General features: G+C 40.9%; 1 protein-coding gene across 1 annotated transcript in view; it reads right to left on the bottom strand.

Moving 5' to 3' along the window:
- Positions 1–23,179, bottom strand: part of NDST4 (N-deacetylase and N-sulfotransferase 4) — a 196,328-nt gene extending 173,149 nt beyond the window's left edge. The window contains exon 1 of the mRNA XM_033133341.1: positions 22,618–23,179. The gene's annotated coding sequence lies outside the window, so the exon portion shown is untranslated. The remainder of the gene's footprint in view (positions 1–22,617) is intronic.
- Positions 23,180–24,613: the final 1,434 nt, after the last annotated feature.

Consider the following 24,613-nt stretch of genomic DNA (forward strand, 5'->3'; position numbering starts at 1 on the left):
TTTCTAATTCCCACCTTGTTATATTTTGATGATTGCAATAACTTTCTAACCCTGGTGGTCCTGCTACCTAACTCCCCATGCTTCTGCTTCCAAAGAAAATAGAAAGTGAGGATGAATTGGACAGACATCACCCAGGGACCAAGCTGACTCCCATCAGTGTTTCCCAAACTAAGGCCTTCTCACGCACTCGGCTTCCTGACGCCAGGAAAGTGTGTAGTGTTAAAAAGTCAGTGTTTTCCTTTTGCTCCAACTCTGTTCTAGAACTTCAACGTCTCTTTGCTGAGGATTTAATTAAAAACTGAGGACAATCCTGTGTGAGTAATTGACCAAAACAGCACGTACCTATGTTCTGTTTGGCAATTACAGACTGTTAACACCTGACTTGCTTTTGTCTCCATTCACTCACTGCCCTCAGTCTGTGCCTGGCCTATACTGCTGTTAGTTGGACACTCCAGGTGTAATGTCCTTTACAAGTTAGCTCACCGTCTCTTCATGAACCTCCCTGTCACACTGACCCATCCCCAGCAGCTGCCTTCACCTTTCTGTGCACATGTGGAGTTGGGCTTTTCCAGAGTTTTCTCCTGCGAAACTCTTTCCTCGTGCTGTTTCTACATTTGACGTGTTGGACCATGTCAGTTCTGGAACGCCCGGTGAGCAGCTCTACTTCTTTTAGGAACTCAGTTCAGATCAAGACAACCACCCGCCCTTGAGAAGCCAGCCTGGAGGAATGTCCCCTGTGGGTCCTAGAGCAGCCTCTGTCACAGGCGTTTCTGTCTGGCACCAGCAGTTCTCTGGAGGCAGGGACTGCTGTGTATCCAGAACTGGGTCTGCAGCTCTTTGCAGACCACCTGGCTCGCCATACGTTAGAGAAAGCAACATCCAGTGCCCCTTGTTGAGGATGGCAATGCAGACTTGACTCGGGCCATGGGGACAGGTACAGGGTCCACTGCCACTTGCCACGTGGAGCACAGGTAAGTGAGCGGGACTGCAGCCGCGGGCAGGTAGTGAGAGGGTGGGAAGGTTTTACGAGGTGACATCCCGGGACGGGCGAGGGGCTTCTGTCTGGATATCACCGGGTGTGGTGGAGGAGAGGTACCTGATCAACACTGAGGGTGACCAGATGTCCAGTGTGGGGGTTCTGCCTAAACGGACCTAGCAGGGGTTTTGCTGACAGTAGATTTCACAAGGAAGTGCAGCGATGGGCCAGAAGACTCAGGAGCCTGAGTAACATCTGGTCACGCAAGGGGCCTTTGCACGTGCCCAGAACAGTCAAGCCAAACCAACAACATATTTGCATCTGGCATATATTCACCTGCTTTCTCTACTCCAAGGTGGAGCTGGAATGCTGTCTTCTCCAAACACTTGTGGGTGGGAGGAAAAGTCTGATCTTAGGTGTCCCCGTCGTCCCCATTGGAAAGTAAGGAACCAGCTGTGTGTCTGTCTGTCTGTACATTCCCATTCGCAAGGGAGAAAGGCAAGGACACGCACCAAGGCTGGGCATCCCTACCTTTCTTATGCTTCCCTCCAGCATGTGAATGCTCTGCAGGAACCACACCATTTTAATGAAAAGCACCAAAAAATGTAAGTAGAAAATTTAAAAGGGGGTGCGTTTGATAACATTAAGGTTGCTTTAAACTTTAAAACTCTATAATCTTGTAAGAAATAAGCCTTCCCTATTCGATCCCTGGTAATGCTTTTTCCTCTAAATATCCGAAGAATATGTTGTCCATACTTTTTTGTGATGCCCTTACATTTTTATTTAACTGATTATGGGTACATTTTCAACAGCTTAGTCTGCATATTAAGTTTCTCTTCTCACACAAAACCACTTTCCCTTCCCTCAAGCATAATGCAACACCAAATCAGACACCTAGGAGAACTTTAATAATCTTGACTCAGTTCAATTGATATCCTATGTTATATTTGCAATAGTTCTATTGGAACAATGATCTCAGAATTCCAGCCTAAGGTTTTGAAAACTGGAAAATCAATAACATCAAATTATTTGCAATTGTTTTACTTATTTACTTAATTATTTGCAATTAAGTTTATTTATAGCTAGGATATTATGATGCATCAGTTGGTTCTAATTGAGTCTAAATTTGTCAGAAGATATTACATATCTTCTTTAAAAATGCAGATAATTCTTTAAAAATGCCAAATTCATATTTATCTGTCATTGAAAAGAAAAATGAAATACTTCTAGTGAAGAGTGGCAGGAACCCAAAAGCCGAACTTCCGTCTGCCCCCAAAGGTACTGGCATCTCTGATAACGAGGGTGTCAGGGTGTGGCAAGCACCCACGGCCCATTTGCCTCATAGGCCTGCAAATTATGTCAAGACCCCAGGGCACGGGGAGCTTTGGGGGTGCAGGAGCTGCAGCTGTGACACACAGCGGGGTTCCCACAGTGGCCGGCTGAGATACCGTCACTGCTTGCTGGGCAGTGAGACTGGAGACAGGCTGGAAAGCCCGCGTGGACCTGCCAATGGGCAATCCCAAAGGAGACCCTGAAGGTACTGAAGTGACCGAGTGACAAGACAGGGAGGAGCCAGTGACCTGCGGCCATTATGATTGCCCAGACCCCTCTGCACCCACAGACAGAGGGCGTCTGGAGAAATTCGGCTTGTAGTAATACCAGTGTATTTCCACTTAGAATTTACTTCGTCTCAGTCTGTCATTTTATGAATACAAACAAATGTTCTTCTTGCTACCTCAAGCATCAACTTTCTACTCATGGTATTTTCTAGAGGTTTTTTTCTAATGAACTTTCACTCAATTCTTGATCTTGCATTTCAGAGAAGGGAAAAGATTCTTCATGAGGCACAGAATCTGCTATAGAGGACTCAGTGTCACCTCTGCCACCCGAGTGAGCTATGCTACAGAATTGTGCTCTTTCATCTCAACAATGGAAAGAATGTTTACAGCTAATTCTTATAATACAGATAAGTCATTGTGAACACTAGGAGATAAAATATTATAACTAATTTATCTTTCCTAAAGTTTTAAAACACTCACCACAAATTATAATGAAGATAATATAATTAAAATTGCGTAAAATATTTAAAAAGGAATAAGTTATTTTCAAGCCAGTTAAAATATTTTTCTAACATAGCCACAAAAGTAGGCTAACTGTGTTTGACACTTGTTTCCTTAGGATGCACAGTGTGAACCTGTATATTAGTGCATCACATTTATTTGAAAAGAGAAAATAAGAAAATAATTTGCTTTTTGCTTTTTAAAGTGAATTATTTCTGTATTGCTAAACAATCTTTGGAGCGCTCAGCTTTTTCAACACTAGAGGGCGATATGTTCTTGCTTTTACCGTGAAAATAGACCACGGCACCCGCTTTCCACAGACAGCTTCTAGAACAAAACTAAGTGGTCATGGGTAACTGCTCTCAGGACAGACGCCCTGCTGTTGACATCAGAGCAACGTCAGGGATCCCTGATGTCCAAACACCGGTCACGCCACAACCCCACACCCAACACACTTACACAACCCTCTTCCTCACATTTCTAATAAACAATCACTGATATTCTTGTGGGGTCCCCCGTTTCTGAATTCTAATTTTTTAAATTTAACCTTCTTATTTTACTTCCTGCTTCTGTGCCCTGGAAAGGGTAAATGAAATATCACTTCTGCATAATACCTTGCTATTTCTGCTAAATTTTAAGATCTAAATCTTTACGGGAACAGAAGTATATCTGTACTTCAAAGAGGATACATTTATTTCTGAAGTAAAAACAATATATTATTTTTGTGAGAGTTACCAGTTTTACATTTCTCTATTATGCAAATTATACACTTGTGAAATAATTTCCTTTGCCCCAAAAAACATGATTTCTAAGGATTTGAATCTGTTTCAATGATTACCTTTTTAGTATCTTAAGAGTAAAGAAATACCATAAGATGAATAAGAAGCAAAACTTATATACAAAAGAGAAATGTGTACACCATGATTTAAGTCATCTCCTAATTTACTTCTCGGCTCTTATGTGGAAATACAGAACATAAGAACTATATGAAAGGTAATTTAAAACTAGGGTTACAATTTCTGTTTAGAATGTCAATATGATTTATTGTTAAATGGAGATTTCTAGATACTAACGACTATTGCTCACAGTTATGTCCTAGAATTGTAAAATGATGTGCTTCCACGATAATTTATCATTTACCTGAGAATGTGTGAAAGTCCCTGTTCATATGGTGGCTGCTTTGCAGATGATTTGAAAGGTAATGGATCATTAGGAGGCTGTACGTGTGAGGAAATACATTCAAGTTAGTCATCCTGAGTAATATGTACAAATGCGTAATAAAATTGATTTCTATTCATGTTTTGAGTTTTTCTCCAGAGTAGATTTCCCTAGTCATTAAAAGTTTGCTAAACAAAAGTGTTTTTAGGGAGTAAGCCATCACGCTCTCTATCATAGAACATATAAACAAGTTCTAAAGAAGATGGTACTATAAATTATAAACTATAACTGGAATGCAAACATCAAGGTGATTGAATAACACATATCCAAATTTGTGGATTCAGGTATCATAATAGTTAGAGAAATTTAGAGCCTTAGATGCATGTATTTGAAAGGTGTGAAAATTAATAAACTAATAAGGTAAGCATTCCTCTTAAGAAGCTAGAAAATAACAATAATAACAAAAATGATAGAAGGAAAGGCATAAGAAACATGAGCAGAAAATAATCAGACAAAAAAAATAGAGAAAAAATAAGCCCTAACCCAGTTTTTTTTAAGTGGCTAATAAATTTGACAAACCTCTGCTGACAGTAAGATAAAAACAGATAAATCACACATAACTGAGAAGGACAAGAAAGAAAAGAACACTACATTTGCTTCTGACATTAAAAAGATTAAATTATCAATGGATTCATGAGACAATAGTTTAATTTTAAATAAATTTAAGTGAATGAAGTTTCAAGAAAATGTGGCTTTGTGAAATGGAATTAAAAGACTCAAAAAGAATAAAGCAAAATGCAAGAATTCAAACAAATAGTCACAAATATTTCCACAAAGCAGACTCCAGTCACTGATTCCTTCACGAGAAGATCCTATGAAAGCCTTGAGGAATAAAAAGTTCCAATCTCACACAACTCATTTCAGAGCAATGAATACAAGAGTGATACCTGTCAAGCTCATTTTATGAGGCTACCATAATCTTGATAGTAACAGCTGATGACGGGATAATATAAAAAAAGAAATTACATAATTCAGAAATGTAAAATGTAAAAATTCTAAACAATGTATTTACAAAGGAAACTAGCTACCTATAAAGAAGAATGAAATAGCACGAACAAGTTGAGAGTAGCTGCTATAGGTTAGCCAGTGCCCCCCCGGAAAATGTGTATGCTTACGTCCTAGCCCCTTGGACCTCAGCACGTGAACTCGGTGGGAAATAAGGTTATGATAGCTGTCCTTAGTTAAGATACAGTCACACTGATGAGGTCTCCATCTCTTGAAACCCTGCACTGTGCTTATCAGAATACACGGTCAGTGGTTACCAAGTGCTTTCTCCCTGTGGTGATTTTTCTGTGAATTTTCTTCACCTTCTAGTTCCTGAAGCCGCCCTTCCCTTGAGGACCTTGGAGTCCTCTGGTCTCGGTTATGGTTTTGCTTCCAGTTCTCCCACCATTGGGTCATGAGGTTGCTTCCTCATTGTCACGTCTAGCTATTTTCCATGCCTGCTCCCTACAAAACTAACTTTCCATCTACCAGACCATACCACCCACACCTTCTCCTTACAGCAGGTATCAACTAATGCAAGAGGTTAGACTCCTTCAACCGCAGAAAGATCCTCGTTTCCGGATAACTCTCACTATTTTAGAAACGACTAGATATCCAGCTAGGTCATCCTTCTAACACCATACTCTCAGTTTTTAAGTCCCCTCACTAATGTCCTGGTATTTCTCCCCACCATCGCCACCTAGTTCCACAGTCACATGCTAGATCTTTTCATTACAACAATAACTAGAACTGCAACCCGTTCATAACAGACTGTACACACTCTGCGATCTGATCCCAGGCGCCCACCTTTTTAGCTCCCTCCAACGATCACCTCAACTTCAGCAATATTCCCCCCCCAGCGTCTTTAAGGCGTGATCCTTTCACTTGTCACTTTCTATCTCGTGGCTTCACAGCCCTTCTCACCCAGTTTAAATTCCACACTCAATTGTATTAATTCCTTTTTATATATCCTCAAACCGTTTATCCTCTTCATCATGCACATGTGTCTAGACCACGTGGGCTGAACCCCGCAATGCACCCCACACGCCTGTGACTCTGCAGAGGAATGAGCAGCTCCACACTGACTGCCCCTGCATTCACGCCAACAGCTTCAGGTGGACATCTAACCTGATGGTGATCAGGCTGCAGCTTCCAGTCCATTCATCGCCTCCTCTCTTCAAACTTCTACTGTGCTTTCCTTGCCTGCACTCTCAGCTGATGGTGGTGTTTTCTAACTCACAGAGAACACAGTAGCAAGCCTAAGGCAATTTCCGTAAGAACCTACTACCTCACGTTCTCGTTCACGAGAGTATGTGCTTTATTGGGGTCGCCATCGTTCTGGCTGAGGACAACCCTCCACGTGGGCACCCGTTCTAGGCTCCACCCCCTACTCACTGAAGACACTGGTTCCCGAATGCTCCCCTCAGTCCCATGGAGCCCCACTGTGTACCTGCTCTGGGAATAGTCACGCTGGATACAAACACTCCATTATTTTTCTCATTATTCACTTACCCCACAAGCTACTCCTACATTCATTTCCTCTTTACAGCAAAACTCTTTGAAATGATGTGTCCAATTTTCTCTGGGACCTGCGCCAATCAGGCTCACCCTCATTATTTCATCAAAACTGCTCAATAAATTTCATGTTGTGAAATCCAGTTGTCGATCCTCATTCGTCACCTTCCCCTACCTATCAGCAGTTTCCACATCGCTTGTTATCCCACCCACACAGACACCATGCTGAGCCAACCTCCAGGACAGTGCAGTGTCTGCTTTTGTGTAACTTCTGCATCACATCCTCTGGCTCCTTCCCACCTCCCTGTCCTCCAAATGTGGGCTTAGCCCTGGGACCTCTTCTCATTTCTATTTGCAGTCACTTCTTTGATGATCTCACCCTCTCTCATGGTTTTAAACACTGTCTATAAACTGACTTCAAAACTGATGTCTCCAGCTAACTCTTTTACTTATTCCTATTTGCACAACCACCTATTTGGTATTTTCACTTGAAAATCTAATGGACATCTCCAGACCAAGTCTGAATGCCTGATATTTTCTTTAATCCCAAACTGACGACTCTCACAGTTTCTCCAGATAAATAAATGATAGCTCCGCTATGACTCGCTTAGGGACACACACACACACACACACACACACACACACACACACACATCTTGGGGTTAGATGACGCCTCTCTTTCTCACTAGACTCCCTAGATGTTAAATCCATTGGCTCTACTGTAAAATACATCTAGAATCTGAACATATTTGAACATCTTCTTAGCTATCACTCTCCTCCAGATTAGCATTATATCCCCTCCAGATTATTGAAATATCTTCCCGAGAGATCTCTGCCTCCGCCCTTTCCCACATCAGTTTGTTTTTCAATACATTGGCCAGAGAAATTACTTTACGATGTACATCAGGTTTGGTCACGCCTTTGATTGACCTCCTACCCATAGAGGGACCCCCCCCCACTTTACTCAGATTAACAGTCACGTTCATAGAGTGGTCTGCACAGCTCTACCTAATCGACACTTCTCTTTCTCCAACCCCATGGCCTTCTCAATGTTTTCAGAACAAGCTGTGTTCCTCAGGTATGTACGTCTGGGCTTCAGCACGCACTGTTCCTTCTGCCTAGTATACTTGTCCCCACATATGAACATGGCATATGCTCTCATGTCTTTTAATCCCACTTAAATGGGATATTCTCAGCATGTCTGCTCTGTCCTCCCCGTGCAAAACTGCAAGTTCCTTCCAACACTTTCTGACCTTTCTTGTTTGTTTTTTCCTCTGTGTGTGATTTTAACAGTCTAATAGGCCATAAATAGTATCGCTTCTCTCTTTTCTGTCACTTCCATTAGAATCGAGCATTTGAGTCAGGGATTTTATTCTGTCTCATTCCCTTCTAGTCTCAATGTCTATATCCTACTTTACAAGGGAAAAGTAGGAAACTGAATTGAAAAGACAGCTGGGTACCAGAAGACTAAAAGGTCCTATTCAAAATGCTAAGAATTTCAATTTGCCTTAAGTATTGTACAGATATTGAAATACTTTAATTTCAAGACTGACATGGCAACTTTTATTTTTATTTTTTAAGAAAACAGACTGGAGACCAGTTAAGAACTGATCACAACAGCCCAGATGAAGACGTACGAAAATAGAAATAAGGATTTAAAAAAAAAAAAAAGTTTATGCGAAGAGTAAGACTCAGAATGGTCGACATAATATTCAATGGGACAACAGCAGAGGACCCCAGACTCATTATAAGACTCACTCTAAGTACTGAAAATAGTGTGGTATCAATGAAAGAACACTCGGCCCAACGGAGCAGAACCCAGAGCCCAGACACAGACCCACACACACAGCAACTGACCTCTGACAAAGGAGCAAAAGCAACTCCAGGGAGAAAGGATAGTTTTGTGTTTGTTTGTTTTTAACAAATAGCACTGCACCAGTTCTTCATCCAGTTAGATATCCACACATTATAAAAAAAGAAGAAAAAAAAGAAGAGGAAGAAGAGGAAGGAGAAGAAGGAGAAGGAGAGGAAATAGAATCATCATTTATACACAGACCTTACATTCTTCTTAAAAATTAACTCAAAAGAAATCAGAAATCTAAGTGTAAATATAAAACTCTTATAAGGTTACACAGGAGAAAATCTAGAAGACCTTGGGTTTAGTGATGACTTTTTAGATAAAACACCAAAGACATGATCCATGAAAGAAATAATTGGTAAGTTGGATTTCATTAAAGTAAAAAAAAAAAATCTTCTCTGCAAAAGACATTGTCAAGGGACTAAACAGACAAACTACAGACCGGGGGAAAATACTTGCAAAAGACACATCTGATCAAGGACTGTTAACTAAAATCTACAAAGAACTCTTAAAACTCAACAGTAAGAAAATGAACAACCAATTAAAAAATGGGTCACAGACCTTAACAAACACCTCACCAAAGGAGATACACAGATGGAAAATAAGCACATGAAAGGAGGCTCCACGTCATATGTCATTATGGAATTGCATATTAAAATAACAAGATACCACCGCACACCTATTGGAGTGGCTGAAATCCTAAACATTCACAACACTAAATTCTGGCGGGGACGTGGAACAACAGGGACTGGTGCCTCACTGGTGGGAAGCAAAACGGTGCAGCCACTGGGGAAGACAATTTGAATGTTTCTTACAAAGCTAAATACAGCCTTGTATGACCCAGCAACTGAACTCCTCAACTGAGAACAAAAGAGTAGAAAACATACATCCACATGAAAACTGCACACATGTTTACAGCAGTTTTATTCATGATTGTCATACTTGGACGCAACCAAGATGCCCTTCAGTAGGTGACAGATGAATCAACCCTGGTACTTCTGTAAAATGGAATATTATCCAGCACTGAAAAGAAATGAGCCATCCAGACACAGAAGTATGTGGTGGAGTCTAAAATGTGTGTTACTAAGTAAAGGAAACCAATCTGAAGGGGCCACATACTATGTGTGATTCCAACTATACGACATTCTTGAGAAGGTGAAACTATGGTGACCATGAAAAGACCAGTAGTTGTTGGGGTTGTTGGGGAGGGGGGCACGGGGGGTTTTTGGGGCAGTGACACTGTCCCATATAACACGATAACAGAGAATACGTTCATTATACGCTTGTCAAACCCCTGCGAGGCCCTACTGTAAACTGCGGACTTTGGGTGACACGCTGTGTCAGGTCCATGAATTGTAAGGAACATCGGTGTTGGGGAGACCATGTTGGGAGCGTATGGGCGCCCTACGCTCTGTCTTCTCAATTTTTCTGTGAACCTGAACCTGCTCTAACAGGTAAAGTCCATTTTTCAAGTGTAAGCACTTTCCCAGAATCGTATACAACTTTCAAGTTGTTATAAATTTGTAGCCCCGTGTGGGTAGCACCGCCGAATGCATTTGAGACGCGCAGTACGAGAGCCACTGTAACTTATTTAGACGGAGATTCTGTTCTTCACTCCCACGCTCTAAGCAGGGTTAAGTGTTCCACATCATAAAACACAATGACGCTTCTAAAAGGTTGATTTCTCTCCTATGCGTTTCCCTGGATCCAAAGCCAGGCTGGGAATCCTCCCGGGACACTGCCGTTCTGCCAGCTGCTGCACTGTTTCTTTTCCCTCTGCTCTTCCCTGGCCTAAGAAACCATTCCGCTCAACAACCAACCTCGTGCTCAGAAAGCAAGAGGCCTTCTCTTTAGGGCAGAGATGGGCAAGGAGAATGTGTGCACTGCTTGTTGAAGGGGCAAGGCTGTGGATGTGCTCGTGGGGATTCTTTTCATCCTGTCACATAGAAACAGAAGTTTCTGAATAAATGACTGAATAAATGTAGAGAGGGGGGAACGAGTGGCTTGGGACTGCAGGCCTCAGTCATCCATTCCATACTTACTGGGCACCAGCACGTGGCAGCTGCTCCACCCACCCCACAAACACGACCCTACACAAGCAGTGCACGTCTATTCTGTGACACATCTGAGTACACGGGCGATTATGACAGAACATGGAAGTGCAGTCACAGGAAAAGCAGTTACATGGAGGTGGAGATGTGCAAAGAGAAAATGAGTAGATTACGACACATTATTTCATTATTTGAAAACTCTGTGACATATTCCCAGGGAATGTCCACCAGGCGGCTGAATACACCAGAGTGGAATTTCAGGTCTGTGCTGGGGCTGCAAGTTGAGGGGAGGAAAAGCCACGGTCCTGAGGGAGAAAGCTGGGGGACAGTGTGCACGTAAAGTGACAGAGGCACGCCGGGAAGACCTTCAGCGTCACATCGATAAGGTCAGTGGGAGACCGCCATGGAAACTGCAAGCAACGGGGCACAAATGTTTCTGATCAAGAACAGAATGTGATGTATGAGTCAAGAAATGCAATTAACCTTGACTCTGGTGACCTTAGCAAAACGTCCAGGAGTGTAGTGAAGTCAAGGGGGGAGCTTACAGTGAGTTCAGCAGGCGGGACGTGGTGAGCAAGCAGAGAGCAGCTGCAAGGAAAAGGAGGAGTACACGTGGAAAGGGATAGGAAACTTGCCTTCAGGAGGAGGACACGCTCACAGCCAGTGAGAACTCTGCTCCCTGTGCTGAGGTTTCAGAGACAGGCTGGAGTCACCTGGAGAGACCTCACAGAGGGAGGGACATTGTTCTAGTCACTGGCAAATGGAAGGATTTGGAGTTGGAGGAGGAGAAAGGAGAAAGATGTGAACACAGGAGAAACCGAGCTCCAGGACCAGGCTGGGATGGCGTGCCCACATTTGCCCTTAGAATGCCGATGCGGCATTCATTTCCTGGGCTTTGCTCTGTACACACTGGTTAAATCAACTTACAGCCAGCCAGCGGCCATGAAATGACTGCCATTAACTGAGAATTGCTTTGGTGCAGCTCAATAGTCATTCTTTTAAAAACCATTATTATATTTGGTATTGATCTGCATCCTTGCTAATTGGCTCAGTAGACAATCGTGGAAGCAGTTATCCTTGGAACGTAAGATGCTCGCTTAGCCTCCGATTCTTACGGGCAAGGAAACTATAAGATGGAGAGAGGGAGGAATGCCGTCATGGTGGAGCAACACACTTCTTGATCTACGAGTGAATAAAGGCGAGAGAAAAGGACTCAAAGAGTGAACGCTGAAGTTTAATTTCAAGAAATCACAAAGGAGTTTACTAAACTATAAATTATTTTAAATTTACATCAACTGACCTTTGATTTGTGAATTCAATGTGTTATTAATAGTATTGCATATGCATTCAGAAGCTATGCTTTTAATATTTTAATTGTTCTTGCTTTCAATGGAGGTAAATCATCACTTCATCTTTATCCATAGAATTTGCCTGCATCGGAAGTAACAGATGACTCTCTCTGAAAATCCATTTCAATAATCACTTCTCTACCACTGACTTTCTTACCTAGAGACTCCTGAAGTACTCAGTACAAATGCCTAGGGGAAATTTAGATTGTTTTGGGGCAATAAAATTGAAGTCTATTATCTAGTTTACAGGAAGTTCTAGTGAGGTTTTTCATTATATTATCTCACTATCAGGATACTCTGTAACATTATGTACCACTGGCCTTTATCTGCTTGTAATGGAAAATAAACTTTTTTCAAATGGACACTCTATTTTGTATATAAACAGCTATAAATTCCAATCATTGAAATCATTTTTTCAAAGAAATCAAGGAGACCACAATGAGATATCATCTCATACCTGTCAAAATGGTCACCACCAATAAATCAACAAACAAGTATTGGTGAGAACGTGGGGGAAAGGGAACCTTTATACACTGTTGGTGGAACTGCAGACTGGTGCAGCCACTATGGAAATTAGTATGGAGATTCCTCAAAAAATTGAAAATAGAAAGAACTACCTTATAGAACTACCCAGAAATCTCACTTCTGGGTATTTATCTAAGAAATCCAAAACACTAATTCAAAAAGATATATGCACCCCTATGTTCATTGCAGCATTATTCACAATAGCCAAGACATGGAAACAACCTAAGTGCCCATCAATAGATGACTGGATAAAGAAGAAGTGGTACATTTATACAATGGAGTATTACTCTGCCATAAAAAAGAGTGAAATGTTATCTGCGACAATATGGATGGACCTAGAGGGAATTATGGTCAGTGAAATAAGTCAGACAGAGAAACACAAATGCCATATGATCTCATTTATCTGTGAAATCTAAAAAAACAAAAAAAACTAAACCAAACCAAACAGAAACAGATTCATGGAGAACAGATGGTTACCAGACGGGGGTGGGTTGGGAATAGGGTGAAAAAGGGGAGGGGTTAGGAAGTAGAAATTGGTAGTTAGAAAACGGTTAAGGAATGTAAACTAAAGCATGAAGAGCATAGTCAATAACACGGAAATAACTGCATAGTGCCAGGTGGGCATCAGACTGATCGGGGGTTTGCTTTATAAATCATATAAATGTCTAACCACCATGCTGTATACCTGAAACTTATATAATATCGAATGTTAACTGTAATGGAAAAAAACCCACAAAGATGTTGTTTGAGACACGAGAAAACAAACAAAGAACCCAAGGAACGAGTGGAGAATTTAATGCACAGAAAAGTGTGGAGGCCTGTGCAGTGTCACTCCACTGTTGTGAACCCCCATTTTCTAGTCGATTCTAAAGCTCATGATCCGCTGCAAGGGGCCTGCACAGCAAGTATGTGCCCTACATTCCAAGAAGGGACATTTTATTGCCAGGCACACGCCTTACAGAGAACTTTACTGAAACGGTAACGCTGAGGTTTTGTGTTGATGATTTGTTTTCTAATTGTAGAATCTGTATCACCTATATTTACTATCCCCACCTTCTACTTACTTCTCGTTTCAGAGCATTCTTCATTTTACGCAGCACAATAAAGTTGCATAATCTTCACCAATAGCAGACATGCTCCATTCAATTTTACTGGTAATCCGGGCCTGCTATATTTTTTTAACTTAATTGCTTCACATACCGTGCTATTTTAACTTTCAGCTACTGCAAAATGAAACCCCCCACTTGGCCATCAACCAGAAGTGGCTGGTCACATGTGAGTGTATCCCACAGAGAATGTCATCCTTGCACACAAGCTAACCTGGGATACCCCGTTCTCCAAGTGTGGAAAAAGCATGACAAGAAGCCCTGGGAAGAGGGATGGAGTCATTTCAAGCATTCTGCTCCATGAACATTCTAAAGACGCTCCTATTTTAATGCCTGATGACTAGAATTGAAAATTATTACAAGTGTTATTTGTGGATGTTTTAAAAGGATGCATAAAACTACCAAAATTATTTACTTAGCAAACCTGTTTGACAGAAAACACTGGGAGATGATGAAATGTAATTATTTGGTTGATTGTCAAAATATCTTTGGGAGAAAGGCTAGAAGGAGTGAAAATGATCTTGTCTTACATCTCAGGACCACAGGGCCAATGAACACACACCGACACATCTGAGGCTCACCTTAAAATATGTTTGTATCTTTTTACTCTGGGTATGGGTCAACATGGGCCATTCAGAGAAGTTCAATCTATTGTCCAGAGGTTTCTGTGGAACGAACTCCTGCCATAAACAGGATTGAAATGCTGGTGAGTGAGCTCTCTCGTGTTTTTCATGTGTGACCACAGAGCAGGGTAACAACTTCAGGATGCACAGGCTGCCCACCTAAACACCCGTCCAGCAGTTCCATAGAAAACTGCTCCACAGATTTCAAGTAAGCAATTGGTGGAAATTACGCGGCAGCATAATTCCACATGTTTCTATGATTTCCACATGTAAAACAAAGTCATTTTTCCATTTTCCCCATTTTTTCCCAGAGACAGTTTAAAGGTAAACCAAACATTTTACATTTCAAAATCTCCCAGTATTTTCTACCAAATCAGCTTGCTGAGTAAATTACTTTGGTGCAGTACCTAGCATCCTTTTAAAACATTCATATAACTTTAGCAATAATTCTAGAAAACATGTCAATAGGAACTTTTTTTAGTATTTTACTAGAGAAAACTGCAAACTAAGGAGCATTTGTAGTTTTTCAGTTCTATCCAGTTTCATTGCCTTCTTGTCTTCTTCCAGTCCCATGTTTTTTCTTATTCCAGCATGCCAGGAAATCAAGATAAACTATTTACCATCTTTTTTTTTTTTTTTTCCCTGACAGCTTTTCCCCTTGGTTCATGGTCTGTTTTCCTTAAGATATTTGATTGTAAGTTAATTTTCAAAACTGTGATGAGTCATATTAAAATGTTAATCAATGAAGTTGGATCCTTTAAATTAGATTTAATGTTACTATTATCCAAATATGTGATCATAAGTACAGTATAGGCAGTGAAAAGGGAGTTTTAGACACTCAGCTCCATGGTGAAACCCATCACTCAGGATGGCTTTACACCAGTACAACTGTCACACTGAGGTCACTGTCAGAGCACTGATGCTTGTAATTCATCCTTAATTCCATTAAGTGCGTCCTACTCTGTACCAGGAACTTTGTTGTCATGTTCAGCTTTCCCAGCAAGTCTATGAAGTGGGTGTTATCACCTGCACTATTGGATCATGAATCAGAGGCACCAAAGTTTAATTAGCATTTTCAAGGTTCTATTACAAGGGCAAAGCAGAATTAGAATCCAGCTTTGGTGAAATTCAACATTACCTCCTGCCTAGACTGTCACTATCTCATCTTTAAATCACTTCATGTGTGACTTAGCACTTGAGTCTGCAAACTTATTTGGTAGAAAATACTGGGAGATTATAACTCTTCTCCAGAAGGGCCCACACTTGACAAGCAGTCTCAATATTCCTTATCATTTAGAAGTTCATAGAAGCCAGAAGTATCTTTCTTATTCACACATCTAATCTTCAGATATGCTCTTACTTGGAGTGGCTCAAAAGAGAAGCAAAAGCAAAGTTTTTTTTTAAAAAAAAATCAATCTCCTTAATTAAGACATTTATCAATTTATTATCTTTAAGGGATTATACACCTTGTAAATGATCTTTTTTACGAAAAGTTGCTTTTACACTCTAGAGCATACCCTGACTAATCCATTCCTGTTATTTGATTTTACCCAACCATTATTTACTTGAATGTTGTTGACCAATTTTCTACCAACTGGGAGAGCTGGTTTTAAGTGGATAAAGTGACCACTCTAAGGCTTTTTATCCCTACTCCTTCCAGTTACACTACATGGAAAACCTTGGTAACCACCATTGATCTCTTACTCCAGGCAGAAATTCCTTCCACACAAATCTGGAAAAGTAGCACCCGACCTGTGTTGGTTGCTTTGATTAACTGGAGTCTCACTGACCTTTAAAATGGATTGTTTTTCCTGAAATTGCATAGAAACACCCTCCCAATATCTTTCATATGTTAGTCCACTGGTGTCACATAACATAAAACAAATGCGTTTTCATAAAAATAGAAAAATAAATAAATAAAAGCTCAAAGCATATAAAGGTCACTATGCACTATTGAGTTTCCTCCAGAGACTCTTTTTCTTTACGTATCATTGTTTCTTCAGCTGTTGCTCATAGGACCTGCTTCCCAGGTGTCTCTTCACAGTTTACATTTGGCAAACCCTTGCCATGTGCCACAGGTCAAGCACTCTCTCTCTCAGCTGGCTTGTCAATGACATCCTTCAGTTAAACTGGGGACACTGACACGTACACGGTAATTGCACCTGAAGGGAACCGGTGAGACCTGGGGGAGGAGGAAGGTCAGAGGATCCTGCTCCTGCATGAGCAGGAGCCTGAGACACTGAGCAGGCCAGGTGACATCAGCGCCGTGCTCCTGGGCTCACTGATCACTGTTTCCTCGCTGCTGGTCCCATGAGCCTATTAATTTGCTTTGTATGAATTAACATGGTGTTAGTCTCATCACACTTTATTGTTGTTGAGTTTGAAGTACTTTTGTAATGGTGAATTTAAAAAAAAAAATTCAATAATTACATTTATCGCTCTGTAATTTCATTATGTTAAGCCCCGTGTTCCAGCCAACTGAGTGATTTTCTTTAGAATATTGGTTCTTACACCCACCGATTATTGAGAATGAGACTGCACTGCTGTGGTTAGAGTTTCAATAATAGTATTAATTTTCAGACTATAGGGAAATCACGATAATTTGCTCACATACTACATTGTAATTACCTTAGAACTAGAAAGGGTAGAGGTAAAGTTGAGAATTACATTTTCTAAAACAGACTGAACTTTCTACTTTCTGGAGAAAGTAACACTAACCAGTGTGCCATTCCCGAAACTCTACCAAACAATTTCACAGAACCGAGAAGAATAACTAATAGGCAGAGTCCAAATGCAACGCGTCACCCTGCATATTACAGGAAGTTGCTCATCGCCTTTTTGTACAAGAAAAGCACCGGTCCCCGTTTGGCATGTACCTTTTAGATGTTTTCTGAGAGTCGATTTCTCAGGAAGGCGTTTCCTGGACAGCTCCAGGGCTTCCGCTCATGCCCTTCGGCCCCACCACGATTTATGCATCACCATGGGCCTTTTTTTGTTTGCTCCCCACTTTCTCCCACCAGCACTTGGGGCTCCCGAGAGCTGTTGTGTTCACCCTAGTATCATGAGTGGGTCGGGCACATATTAAAAATTATGGATAATAATATTTGTTATCATTATCATTATGAACATTATTGAACAAAAATGAAAAGCTATTTTCTCTGTTTAAAGAGAACAATATGTCCAGATAGAGAAACAGAATAACTTAAGTACTAAATTGAGTTCAATCTCAATTGACCAATTTGAGCATCATTTTTGTGGTTTTTAAGCAAATGCCCCCATTCCAAGGAAAGTGGTTTCACAAACTGAAACGTCGGGAGCCGTAATACTTTAAATGAATTAATAAGGGTAATTTTTCAATCATTGCCTTGCTTATTTTACTTATAGCGTATGGAATCTCAATTGCATTGATGTCACTATTAGTGAAAGATTGGTTGGGAAACAAATGGAATTTAAATTCTAATTATTCACTTGTATTTTAGAGGAATGAGCAGAATTAGGACTTGTATATGTGCTCACAGGAGCATATGCATCTCTGCATCTGTTTCCTTTCCTTGTATTAATCTTTAGTGTCGCTGTATTTATTTCTGGGGTTTATATGATTTCTATGTAGGCGTGGAAGACTATTCAGTACATCAAGAAGAACTCTTCTGAGATGTCTGATGAAATATGACAAGTTCTGTGGATCAGCAGTCTACAATTGAATCCATGATTCAGAAACGGAGTCAGGCCAGAGCTTCTTAATGTGCAAAACGCTTTCCCTTCTCTCTTCTTCCTCCATTAGCACGGCAGTCAGCCTTTGGGCTCATATGGATGCTTTTATGTTAAAGTATAAAAATGATTTACAGGGGTTTAAAATACCAGTATAAGGATTATTTACATTTATTATTATTTTATTTTTGCCACTAAATTTCATTTGCTGCATGCAAAAGATTCCACTGACAATGAAAGGGAAGTACAAGGGAAGGGAGTAAAGTAAGTTCGGTGGAAATTCATAGTGGGGAGAACCGCCAGTATTTTAAGGTTGCCATTACTACTTCTCTGACACAGACTTCCCATCCTACCTCACCTTTCTTTCATTGTCGAATGTAGTGTCCCTATTTTCTCTGTGTGTTTTCCCACCCATGTCCACGTGCAGACCTGGCCATCAAATAAGTAACCACTGCCATACTACACATGAGTGGTTTCCTCCAGGCCTTTGCAAGAGAACTTTTCAGCTGAGGTGTCACAAATGAAGAGAGAAAAGAAAAGAAGGTGGCAGGGAGGGAAGAAAGAAGGGAAGGCAGAAATTAATAAGGAGAGAAGAAAAGCAGAAGGGAGGGAAGAAGGAGAGAATGGAGAGAGAGAAGAAAGGAGGAAAGGGAAGGGGGAGAAGGAGGAAAAGGAAGAAAAGAAAAAGAAGAAAGAAAATAGTGCGTCAGGAGAGATTAAGGAAGCATTTCTACATTTACTTTTGCTTGAAAGTACTGAACCTGGCTAGGTGATCTTCAACTTCTACAAGGTTATTGTCAAAGATAAATTGCATTAAAGACTTTTAATGAGTAGGTTGAATATTTTACATAAAGCGCTATGCAAGTTCATCTGATCTTGGAATGTCCAAACTGAACTTTTGTAAAAAAAATTTTTTGGCAAAAAAGTGTGTGTGTGTGTGTGTGTGTGTGTGCGTGTCTGCGTGCGTGTGTGTTAGCCTACTAAAAGTTGCCTTCTCCATAGAACTCTTGAAATATTTAAAAGGATACTTTCCAAGAAGTGTAAAAACTGAGTTTGGTACATAAATCTCAACGGTACACCTTAGAGTTACCACTTGTTTTCTCAAATACCCTCACTACATCATCAAATTAAGTTCTCGAGCATTCAAACATGTTCTTCTCTAACCTTTCATTTTCTTCTTGTATTATAAGAAGGCAAAGGAAATGCATACATCAAGTTACACAGGCAAAGATTTTCACCAGTAGGAATGGAGAATAAGTAACTATTCACATTTTAAAAATCTATTACCCAAAGCCATTGATGTTTGGATTTTATTATCAGTCTATTTCAGGTTTGCGTAAAGTCTGTTATCAATTCAGCATTGTTCTAATAGGAATTTGAGATTTGTCAACTCTAGAATGTGATAGCATTCCTTAGAAAACCGAGATAAAGAAAGCTGGAAACAGGACGGTATTCATGAAAGATCCACACTGCAAATTGACACGTCTGACTTCCGAGGTTGCTGAAAATATTTTAAAGAGGGTACATTTCACACTCTGTAACAGCTTCGCTCAGAGTGTCCTGATGTGTTAAAGACGAGGTTGGAGGAACATCATGCCATGAGAGCTGTAGGCACAGCACTGTCTCACACCGGGCCCACTCCTCTTACTTCATAAACCGAAAATAAATCAACATGGCCCTTTCCCGACTTATCGGGAGAGCACAGGGGGTGTGCTGCCACTCCCTTCTGGTGTCCAGCACACAGGCCTTCCCCGTCAACAGTTCTGGCCTGTCCACTTCTATAGATTGGACCAGGCCAGCGACTCTCAGCGACTTCCCACTTCCTCCTCTCACACATGGCACATATGTGGCCATTTGTCATCCCTCTGCCATTGCCAAGATGTGTTGAGACGCACAGCTCATCCTCGCGTCTCTTCCTGCTCTTGACGATACACTACATTGCACAGGTGCTTCTGCTAGGCAGATTGACAGTTCTCATTAGAGCAACTCTTAGTAAAGAAGAAAACTTTGTTACTTTAATATTTTACTCTACTCGAAAATATGTTTGTTCTTTACATATCCTACAGTTCGTACTAGAGAAAGAAGTCAGGCCTTAGGTTAGGATATAAACATAATGCTTATTGACAAACTTCAGCCCAGAAAGAACTTGCCTGGTGGGGTCCCAGCTTCTGCATTGGCTTTCACACTCGGCTACCTAGCTCTGTTCTCTGAGTTTCTCCAGTGCTTCCCAGATTTGGGGAGGCAGCCCCGGCTAGAATCTTCTAGTTTGAAGAAAGCACACTAAACGCTTCTCTGTTCTCCTCCGAGTAGCTGCTACTACACAAGCCCAGAGTTTGATCTTTGGATTTTATTCTCAGTGGCACCTTTCCTGCTCAAATCGAATATGCATGGGGACCATAGGAACAGTAGACCTACTGGGGACCATGTTTCACTGGGTTAGAAATACACAAGAAGTAATGTTAGCATTGAGATTTGAATTCAGAGACAAGTTTATTTTAAATTTAATTGCAGAATTTTTTTTGGGGGGTGAGGAAGACTAGGTATTACTGTTTTAATATTCAGGTAAACTACAAAAGACTGTCCTTTTTGGAGTGATATCTATCTATCTATCTATCTATATACACACACACATATATATATATATGTTTTTCTCTCTATTTTGGTTATTAAATATATAATTTTCAAATTGTGATTTTATATAGTTATATAAAAAATAGCCTCCATTTACTTCATTTTGGTATTTGAGGACATTTAAATTGACACATTTCTTAGATAATAACTTCAACTGCCAGAAAACCAAACGCAATTTATATACATTTTCAATTTATGGAAAGATCAAATATTAAAACATTTATGAATTTTTCCCTTTTTTACTTGACAATGATGCCTGAGTTTCTAAATTACATCTGTATTTTCCTTCCAAGAGGTATTTTCATTTTATGCTTAATAAGCCATACACATTATAATCTTTTCAAGGGATTTTCTAAATGTCAGTCTCATGCTGACCAATTGCCATTAGGACAGAGGAAAAAAAAAAAAGACTGTTCTGCTTAGTGCTTAATTTCCCGAAATCCCCCGCATTAGCTTATCACAAGACTGCTACCAATACAAGAGCTGTGTGATATTAACCATCAGAAGGTAAACCTTCAAAGGATTCCTTGTTATAGAAACGTCATCAGTCGTAGCAGGTGTTAGATGGTGGTAAGTCCCCTTTTTGCAGTGAGGTGAATGGAAGTGGCCAACCCACTTTGCTAATTAATGACTGATTTCTTAGGAATCCAGGTGCAGCCTTAGACAGTTGTAGTCAGTGGACTCTATTCTCTGCATCCATTTGCTTCATGAAAAAACCGTGGCCAACAGAGCATCCCCTCAGCATCTGGATATGGCTAACTGGCATCTTTGTAATAGAAGAACTTAAAATGGATGCTTTTGATATTAAAATATATCCTTTTAAATCTTTGTGGAGAAAGATAATTGCCTCCTAGTTTTGGAGAAATTCAACCAATTACAGTAACTTTTGTCTTCATCAATTTCCTTTTGTGGCAAGAAACTCCCAGGATTTAAACCATGAAGTTGGTGAGGAAGGACAAACGAAAATCATTAGGAAAACACTTCAGTATCTTCATATGCCCTTTACTTTAAGATCCCTACAATCTTGAGTTGATGAAAAATATTCTGATAGAAGGTACCAAGAAAGCAAGAAAAGGTGAGTTTAAAAAAGATATAATAAAGTATATACTATTGAAACTTTGTCAGAGCTCATCGTATCAGCTGGCATAATAAACAAAATAGGTCATTGCTTGAAAATACTGTAATAGTACCTCTAAACAATACAATCTTATTTATCAGGACGGATTACAAGGAAATAAAACAGGTGTAAGGGTCCCTTTTATTTACTTCTGTCTGACAGACATTGGAAGGGATAGATAAAACCATATTTAAATGACATTTCGTATTTCCCACTTATTCTGTGCACGAGGAATTGGGAGGTTTTACAGGTGTAGCATAAAGCTGTGCCTGTCCTCATGGATTTATGCTTATGGTATACTACATGCATTGTTCTAAGAATTGCCTTTTCTTTCCTAACAGGAAAGCCCTTGTCTCTTTAAAAGCAATTCAGGATGGTATCGTATAATTTCAAATGCCAGTGACAGCTGTTTCTCTAAAGCAGACCATCAGAACAGAGTCTGCCTCTGAACCTCGGGTCCCAAGGAGAGGAGTTTCCATGATCTGCCGCGTTCTCAGTAACCCTTCTCAGGGAACCATTTATAACCCTATAGTTTGGATGTTGAGTTTGAAAAAATGACATTTTCAATACGAAAAGGCTAAAATTGTTATCAAGTGAGGTGCTCATTATGCAAATGTTCTGGCAACAGTTTAAAATATCTCAAGTGCTAACTGTCTTTTTTTATAGGCAGGACTGTATGTTCCATTTATAGTACAAATCTAACTTCTGCAAAGCCTAAGCGCAGGTAAACGCACATACTCTGGAAAGGCAGACTGAATCGGGTGTGAAGCAATTATCTGCTTCTACATAAATCTTTCACAAATAAAACTTTATTGCGTTCCACTCGTTTATCTAGAAGCAACATATATCCATCTACTGTACGTGCCTCGGTTCCAGCAAATTAAGCAGTAACTTACCTGGAGAAGCATCCTGATTGTTTTCTTTCCTCTGTGGAGCTGGTCCCGAGTCAGAACACGAGCCGTCCAGTGTGGAGACGGCGGGGCTGCAGGTTACTTAGCAGGAGTGGCCGGTTCACAGGGTCTGCCCCGGGCACCCCGGAGCCACTGCAGCCCAGCCCTGGCGTCTGAACTCTTCCAGCAGTCGCTTTTTATTTATACACACGCTGTCCTTTTCAAAACAAGCAGCCAGCTGGAATGATTCAAACCTCTGTGCAGCACGCCGTTCAATGCAGCTTCCCTCTCGGACATGAGAATTACACCAGGGAGCAGACCCAGCACAGCGAAAAGGCTGCGAGAAGTCTTTAATCACGGGGACCAGCTGCAGCTGCTGTCCTGGCCGCCAGCCCCCTCCTCTCACACCGGGACTATGAAGGCAGCTGTGCCCGAGGTGATTGGCAGACACAGCCAATTCCTTCAGCTAATCATCCTCCAGACGTTCAAGGACCGGGAGCTGTTGTGATGTCATCCAGTCAGGGGGATGTCACACGCCCATACATTCCAACAGAAGCGAATTCAGCCATCAGCTGCATCCCTCCCTCACCTCAGTGATGGATGAGGTGCTCCTGCAGGATTTGCATAATCCTTCATCCCTTCATCCTACAGCTGGGCTGTTGCCTATGCAAGTGGAGAATAAAATTCCACTTTGCAGCTATGACGCCAAGAGATCCCATTGGGTAAAAAAAAGAAAAGTTCAAGACAGGGTTTTCTGGGGTAGGTGTGTGCCAGTCAAACAAATGGGTGATGAAATCAGCAAGAGTCAGCTGTGAGCGGTGGGAAAGCTGGACGAGTACCAGCGGGCCATGTACCCACTCCTGACACTAACAATGTGTCGGACCATCACACATGGTCGGAGGAAGGGACGAGTAGCAGTGTACGTGTGTTTGTTGTAAACAGTTTCATGGTAACAGAGGTAAATTATTATGGAAACGTTCCCTTCTAGTCCCAGCATGGGCAAAATTAATTGTCTCCATGTGTCATTTTTCTACTTGGTGATATAAGATGAAGATTACCTGCCCTTTGTTCTCTACAAACTCCTATTAACTCATAAAGATATAAATGACACTATGTCAAGTTCTTTGAACTTCTTCATCCAAAGACATAGAAGATAAAAGATGCTCCCCTGTGTTTCTTCATTCCCGGCTCTGAGTCCCTGGGCTCTTCCTGCTGTGGTACCTCAAATGTCCACCTCCTGACTCAGTGGAGTAAGATGTGCTGGTGAGAATGGGGCCCCAGACCCCTCACAGGCTGGAGAACAGAGCTGCAAACCTTTATTCACCCACAGCGGGTTCCTGGTGTGTGCGCCTCTGGTTCCTGAGTTCTGCCTGAATAGCTAGACGGCCCCAGGGACCTCCCTGTACTGCAGGTGGGGGCGTGTCCCTCAAACCACAACGGTAACTGATGGTGTGGTCTTTGGGGTGAATAATTCTAACACCCGGTGTTACTAGCATCGTTACACTGCGCACGGTTCTGAGGGCAGCAAGTTGTAGACAAATGCTAGACAGAGGGCAGCGAAAAGCATCTAGTAAATTAAAAGGAGTACCTACCAGTTGCTTTGTGACTCACAAACACTATCATTAGTAGATCATGGGTCACGTGGCAGTTATTTTTTTCAGGTGCACAGGCTATGTGTACGTTAAAGAAAAAATTTACACTTTGCAACTCCTCAAAGAAGAGTGCAGGAACTAACTAGCTTTTAGGAAACTTTGGAAGGCAAAGATGCATTTTGAGATCAAGTCAGAATTTCCAGTGATAACACATGAAATTCAAAATGGATACATGAATTGCAGTTAAATATCTCAGTGATGTCTTAGATAATAATTATTTTTAAAACAGCACCATGTCAAACACTAACTACTGAGAAACAAAAGAAAATAAATAAAAAAGATGATTGCAGATTTTCCATGATATCATACAAATAATGCCCTTTTATTGATCACGTTTCCTCATCATTCTT

The sequence above is a fragment of the Rhinolophus ferrumequinum genome, chromosome 18 (genome assembly GCF_004115265.2).
Source record: "Rhinolophus ferrumequinum isolate MPI-CBG mRhiFer1 chromosome 18, mRhiFer1_v1.p, whole genome shotgun sequence".
NCBI classification, from domain to species: domain Eukaryota; kingdom Metazoa; phylum Chordata; class Mammalia; order Chiroptera; family Rhinolophidae; genus Rhinolophus; species Rhinolophus ferrumequinum.